This window comes from Prionailurus viverrinus, chromosome B4 (genome assembly GCF_022837055.1).
Source record: "Prionailurus viverrinus isolate Anna chromosome B4, UM_Priviv_1.0, whole genome shotgun sequence".
Lineage (NCBI taxonomy): Eukaryota > Metazoa > Chordata > Mammalia > Carnivora > Felidae > Prionailurus > Prionailurus viverrinus.
The window spans coordinates 9,036,938-9,044,138 of record NC_062567.1 but is presented as its reverse complement, the minus strand read 5'-3'; the positions used below and the strand labels follow the sequence as shown (position 1 = coordinate 9,044,138).

Below are 7,201 nucleotides of genomic sequence, written 5' to 3'. Positions count from 1 at the left end.
TAATTTGTTGGGTGTGCTAACAGTGTTATGGTTACGTGCCAGAATATTCTTTTCTTTTTACATGCCTATTGCAGTATTTAGTGGCAAAATAGCTTGAACACAGGGACTTGTTTTAATCTATTCTAGCTTAAGAAAAAAGTTACTGTTGTTAAACAGTATGGCAGAATGTCATTGATTATTGAAGCTGGATGACTGGCAGCTGGGAGTTTTTTTGGGGGGGTACATTTGAAATTTTTTGTGAAAATAATTTAACAAAGGAAAAATTAAGTATCATATAAACATATGGGCATTCCTTGTGTGATAAAGGTTCTCAACATATGTGAGTCCTTTACTTTCTGTCTAGCTTAGAGGGAGCATGGTTTTCTAGAAATTGTCCAATTTAAACCCTTTGGCAAGGAGGTTTCTGTTTACCAAGTTTGGTATGTTTACCTGAAATTTATTTATTTTATGGGTTTTTAAAAAAAATTTTTTTTTCAACGTTTATTTATTTTTGGGACAGAGAGAGACAGAGCATGAACGGGGAAGGGGCAGAGAGAGAGGGAGACACAGAATCGGAAACAGGCTCCAGGCTCTGAGCCATCAGCCCAGAGCCCGACGCGGGGCTCGAACTCACGGACCGCGAGATCGTGACCTGGCTGAAGTCGGACGCTTAACCGACTGCACCACCCAGGCACCCCTAAAAAAATATTTTTTAGAGAAAGGGAGGAGGAGAGGGGCAGAGGTGGGGGGGGGGGGAGAGAGAGAGAGAGAGAGAGAGAGAGAGAGAGAGAGAGAGAGAGAGAGAATATCTTAAGCAGGCTCCATACTCATGGAGCCTGATGTGGGGCTTGATCCCACAACCCTGGGATCATAACCTGAGCTGAAATCAAGAGATGGATGCTCCACTGACTGAGCCACCCAGGCGCCCCAGGATGGCCCTTAAAATTTTTTTTTTATCTTGAGAGAGAGCGACAGAGAGAGTGTGAGCTGGGGAAAGGCATAGAGAGAAGGACAGAGTGAATCCCAAGCAGACTCCATGCTGTCAACACAGAGCCCGATGTGGAGCTTGATCCCATGAACCAGGAGATCACAACCTGAGCTGAAATCAAGAGTAGGGTGTTCAACCACCTGAGTCACCCAGGCACTCCTGGCCATTTCTTAATATGAATAAAACAAGCAGAATAATCTTGGTTTAATGGAACATATATAAGCATGATATCTTTTGTCCTTGAGAAGATCACAGCTCTAACCAGAGGGACAATGTGGAACCACAGAAAAATTGATACTTTTTGAAAGGGTCACATAATGCAGGAAGCTAGCAAAGTGTTTTTTGAAACACATGGTCATTCAATCCAGAACCAAGTTACTAGACCATGATAGCAGTCATGCCAAAAAGTGAGTTTCCTTTGTCTAGCTTTCAGGAAGTTAGAAGAAAAAATAATGTGGGACAAGCTAGAGCAAAAACAGGAGCAAAATACACTGAAGACATGCAGAGGCCACTTCCACCTAGTAAAGCCTCTGTCTGTAAGGTTACCACCCAGAAATCGAGAGAGCAGTGGTGCTCTCTACTTGGGCATCCTCAAGTGATGAGAAGACTGGGTTTTGTAGTATTTCTTTTACTCCTTCTTGTTTTGAATCCAAATGAACAAAATGAAAATGATTTTTGAGGCAGTGTCAAAACAGATTTCTCATGCCATGGAAATTTCCAGAACTTTGAAAGTTAGAGGTGGAATCTGTGGTAGAGGCAGTGGCGTCAGAGAACACCACAGCAGTACAGGGGGAGAGGCTGGTAACTCATCTGCCTCCACTTTCATCCTTGATCACACACCTGCACACCTGGTTTAGTTGTAGAACAGGTCATTCTAAATCAGAGGGAAATCGCATACATTATACAATTATCCCATCAATATCTGTTGAGAGTTGACAGTATGGCTGCCATTTTGCAGGGTGATATTGTGTGGTGGGGACTGAGACACCGTGTTTTCTGTCCTCAAGTCATTTATAGTCCAGAAATATCTGGAACAATACCTTATTTGTAAAAAGGCAGCATCTTGGTTTTTGTAGATTTGACTATTGGAGAGACAGTGCCCTTTGGATTTTACTATCCTTCTATTTCCTGTATGTGTGTATTTGTATATCATCAATTCATCTTCCTAAGACTTCAACCCAAATCAGTTATTTAGTGGATGGAGCCAAGGGATTGGCAATAATCTACAAATTCACTCCAATATACCCTGTGTGTGTGTGTGTGTGTGTGTGTGTGTGTGTGTGTGTGTGAAATTGGACAAGCCATTTAAATCCCTAGAGGTTTGGTTTGTTTCTATCATCTGTGAGTGCTGTATTAACTAAGAACTGAGTACTCACATTAGAAAAAAATGAACTTGAAATCCCAATAAGGTTCTTCAAGTGTCTGGGTGGTCTGGGTCACATGTGTTCTAAATTCTGTTCTGAGCTAGTCCACTGACTTAGTGGCATTGTGACACCATCTAGTGCATCAACCTGGCCATGTAAGCCAAGGGGTCCTAGTCAAACATGTGATAAACATTCTCCTGCAGAATAATAATATCTCCCTAAGAGGAGTGTTGACCTTGGCTTCCATCACTAATTGAGAAGATAGAACATGAGGTTTAAATGCTGGCTCCAGCATTTACTGGCTGTATGACTAGAACTTGGGTGAGTTAATGTTGCCTTTCTGAACTATTGCTTTAATTCATTATCAATGAAACAGGGCTAATAATATTTACTTTGTAAGGTCATAGCGATGAATGATGAACTACCCAGTAGAGTGTTGATATATAATAAGGGCACATGGTGGCTACCCAATGAATGGTGGCTGTGAATGAATGAATAGTCAGCGTTTTACTGTAGTGAGAATTCAGAGAGAAAAGAGACAAAGGGGAAGACTTCATAATATTAAGGGATGTGAAGAAATTCCTGATAAATCATGACTAATGGGAAACATTTTCTGAAGGAAGCTATCCAATCTCTTTCTCGTTAGGTTCCTTAAAATAAGACAGTATCCATTTGTTGAAAGAGTTTGCTGTAGAGCATATTACCTCCTGAGGTGTATTTTGGGTTCTGGGAAATGTCTTTTAGCAAGAGGAATCACTAGTGAGATTCACCTGTGAACCCAGGAGCTGATGCTTCTCACAAACTCATCCCTTGGTGACAGGCCAGCTGGTTTGCCTTTGGCAGTTTTGTTTTCAAGTTTCCAGAAACAGAGCTCATATTGAAGCAACATTTACAGGTCCTTTAAAAATGACTTGAGATTGCCATGGAAACTGAAGTCAAAATGACACAGTGCCAAGAGGAGGCATCCTTTGTTAATTGCTTATGAAGATAGATGAACGGAAAGTTTGGGCCTGGTAAAATGATAGATCTGTTCAAGAAAAGGAAATGAAAAAATAGGTAACAACACCCTTGGGAGGCCCAAAACAGCACTGTTGAAATCATTGACTCTGTGGAAGCATTTTGATTAGTTTCAGTTACACTACCTGTCAGATTTATGCTGGTGTAAAAAAAAAAAAAAAAAAAAGGAAGCTTATGTTACATTGACTATTATATGATTAAACTAAGAATCTCATGGAAGAAAAACAAAATGATCAGCATGTATACTTTTTGGTTAGACTTGCAGCCACCCCTCCTTTTTAAAACAAATTATGTAATTTCATCAAGGATTAAATAAGAATGGAAAAGACTGTTTCCTAAGTCTCAGTGAATTCAAGCACTTCAGATTTTTTCTATCATTATGTAAAGAAGTCATATCCCAGCTATCCAATGCTAAGTGTAGACTGCACAGTATTATAAAACACAATGTACTCTTACTAAAGTTTCATTTAAAACTTAAACATGTAGCAGAGATCAAAATTAAACCTCTACTTAAAAAGTATACCTTTGTTCACATGTTCTTTGTAACATCTATAGGCCTTTCAGATCTAATTTCTGTAGAACTCTCATACAGAAGCAGTTTGTAAAAGCTGTAGGTCATTAAGACTTGATGAGGAAGGTACTATTGTATGTAATTTCAAGGCAAATGGTTATTGGTGCCTAGTAAGCTTCTGGGAGAATGACTATTTAATTCTTCTTCATGAGTAAAGTTAAAAAAAATACATCTCATCATGAGGGTTGATGTGTGGGTGCTATTATGATGGTATTATTTCCAAGGACCAATGATGCCCAAATTCCGTTTTATGACTCACTCCTCCTCTGCAAAGGGTTCTTGACCTGACAGTGAAACTAAGGCACAAAAACTAAAGGGGAAAGAAAATAACCAGAAAAAGTCCACTTAAATGGAATCCACTTAAAGTAAGGACCAAAATGTCATAGTAGACAAAGTAAAACAGGGTTGATAGGTATGATTTTGGAAAACTAAAATCAAAATTTATAAAAACAAATTTATTTTGCCTTATAATTAACAGCATAGTTTTATTTATTATTATTATTTTTTTAATGTTTATTTATTTTTGAGACAGAGAGAGACAGAGCATGAACGGGGGAGGGCCAGAGAGAGAGGGAGGCACAGAATCTGAAGCAGGCTCCAGGCTCTGAGCTGCCAGCACAGAGCCCGATGCAGGGCTCAAACCCACGGACTGTGAGATCATGACCTGAGCCGAAGTTGGATGCTTAACCGACTGAGCCACCCAGGCACCCCAACCACATAGTTTTATAATGACAGTTATGCACTAATCATTTGCTCAAACAAAAACATGTGTTAATTTTAGGGCTGTGGTACACTGTTAACTTTGGTGGTGCTCAACAAACCAAGCTTCTTTGTATTTGTACTCTTATTAGTTCCTTACATACTGATTTTGGGCTTGGCCATGTTACTAGTTTTGGCCAGTAGAACATTAGCGAGGGTGATGCAAGTAAAAGGCTGGTAAGTCCTTGCACACTGGGCCTTATTATCTTGGGATGCTTCTAGGAACCCATCCACCATGCTATGAGAAAACATGAGCAATCATGAGAGAAGCCCACGTGGAGGAGAACTGAGGCCCTCTAGCCAACTCCAAGTGAGCTCCTAGTCAATAGCCAGTACTAATTTCTAGCCACGGAGGTGAGTCCATTTTATTTTTTTATTTTATTTTTAATTATTTTTTAAAGTTTTAAAATTTATTTTTGAGAGAGACAGAGACAGAATGTGAGTGGGTTAGGGGCAGAGAGAGAGGGAGACACAGAAGCAGAAGCAGTCTCCAGGCTCTGAGCTGTCAGCACAGAGCCCGACGTGGGGCTCGAACTCACAAGCTGTGAGATCATGACCTGAGCCGAAGTCGGATGCTCAACCGACTGAGCCACCCAGGTGCCCCTAGGTGAGTCCATTTTAGGTTTTCTAGACATTCTGACTTCAAGCCTATAACATGTGGAGCATAATAACTTCTGGGTCAACCCACAGAGATGTAAGAAGTAATAAATTGTGGGGTACTTGGGTGGCTCCGTCGGTTAAGTGTCTGATTTTAGCTCAGGTCATGATCTCGCAGTTTGTGGGTTTGAGCTACCCATTGGGCTCTGTGCTGACAGCTCAGAGCCTGGAGCCTGCTTTGGATTCTCTGTCTCCCTCTCTCTCTGTCCCTCCCCTGTTTACTCTCTCTCTATATCAAAAATAAACATTAAAAAAAGGAAGTAATAAATTGTGGTAAGTGAGGGGTGGTTTGTTATGCAGCAACAGATAACTAAAACAGAAACTATGACCTGGCATTGATTTTGAGTCTGGTAGAAGGAAAGGAGAAATTTGGAGGAACTACAAAAAGACTGCTAGTGGAGTCTGGAAGGGCAGTGAGGAAATTCCTATTGGAAGCTGAAGAACAGAGAACCTGAGTTATATGTTGGCAGAACAATGATCAAAACTGTTTGCTTGTGGTATTCCGGGAAACAGAGAGAGTACCTACTGAACTTGTGGATCTGACTAAGGAGATTTCTGGGAAGGATGTGGAAAGTGCCACTGGCTTCTTTTTGCTCCTGTGGTAAAGTACAGGGGGAACAAGCTGAACCAAAGAAGGAACTGTTCAGATTTCAAGCAGAACTTAGAACTAAAGAGGCTCTAAACATGTGGGTTTGTTAATAAAATTGTTTTTCACCCTCAGTCTCTACAAAAAAATTTCTCAAAGTATGAAATGACCTTCATTTGAAGATGAAATCCAAGGTGTTGGTAGTGAAATATGTCTTCAGGGTTCAGGTCTGTGTTATGGGATCTGAAAGACATAAGGAGTATCTCAAAGATCCTCTCAGACAAAGATATTTCTAAGAAGCTAAAGAGTATTTTCCCATGGGATTCTGATTTGCACTCCCTAAACAGAGAAAGGATTGTCTTGAAGAGATTTGTGTGTGTGATTTTGTTTATTAGGGTGAGTTATAATTTGATACATAAAAATGCAAAGTATGTACTGAAATTATACTGGCCTAGATTAAAAGGACAGAGACAAATTCAAAATAAGAAGGTGACTTAAGATCCTCAAACTCCTCTGGGGAGGAGGAAGCAAGCCAAGGAAAGAAGCTTAGATGCAAGCCTGGGTCATTTCTCTTGGAAAAATAAGGATAGCTCAGAACAAAGTCTAGAGCACAGAGGGTGGAGGTAAGAGCCACAGAAAATCACTCTCAGGAAATTGAACTAGGTCATGATAAAAAAAAAAAAACAACAACACTGCCTATATGTGTCTGGCTGGATTTAAAAATTGCTATGGACCAGTAACTGCTGTGTTTTTCCCATTTTCAACCTTTTTGAGTAGAAGTACCTAATGAAGTTTTCCTTGCCTCTTCATTGCATGTTGACTGTGTGAGGATCAGAAAACTTGTGTCTTTAGTTGACACGTCTTCAGATCAAAAAGAACTCCACTCAGGAGACCTTGATCGCATCTAGACCTGACTTAGATGACGAAATTCTGTACTTGATGAGATAAGACCTTGAGAGCTTTGGAGAGGGTGGTGTATTTTGAACGTGGGAAGGGCAGGACACATTAGAGGCCAGAGGGTGCTTTGTGGACTGTACTTTGGTGGTCCTTAGTGAAACTTACCTTCTGGTATTCCCTTCCTTATTGACTCTGGGCTTGGCCACATGGCAAGTTTTAGAAAATGGGAATTTGGCAAATTTGATGCAACTGAGGACTTGATAAGCACTTGTACTTTGGGAGTTGCTCTCTTGAAGCAATACTTCCTGAAACCTAGACACCAAACTATGAAAAGCCCAAGAAACCATATGGAGGAGAACTGAGGTCCCAGAAAACACTTCAAG

At 40.4% G+C, this 7,201-nt stretch overlaps 1 protein-coding gene across 3 annotated transcripts in view; it reads left to right on the top strand.

The window, feature by feature from the left end:
• Positions 1–7,201, top strand: part of CCDC3 (coiled-coil domain containing 3) — a 153,434-nt gene that overhangs the window by 7,281 nt on the left and 138,952 nt on the right. The window contains exons 1-2 of one of the 3 annotated variants that reach the window (XR_007154114.1): positions 2,418–2,652; positions 4,901–5,032. The gene's annotated coding sequence lies outside the window, so the exon portion shown is untranslated. Of the gene's footprint in view, positions 1–2,417; positions 2,653–4,900; positions 5,033–7,201 lie in introns of those variants that run through there. The other 2 variants (XM_047867733.1, XM_047867734.1) reach the window with 2 other exon arrangements.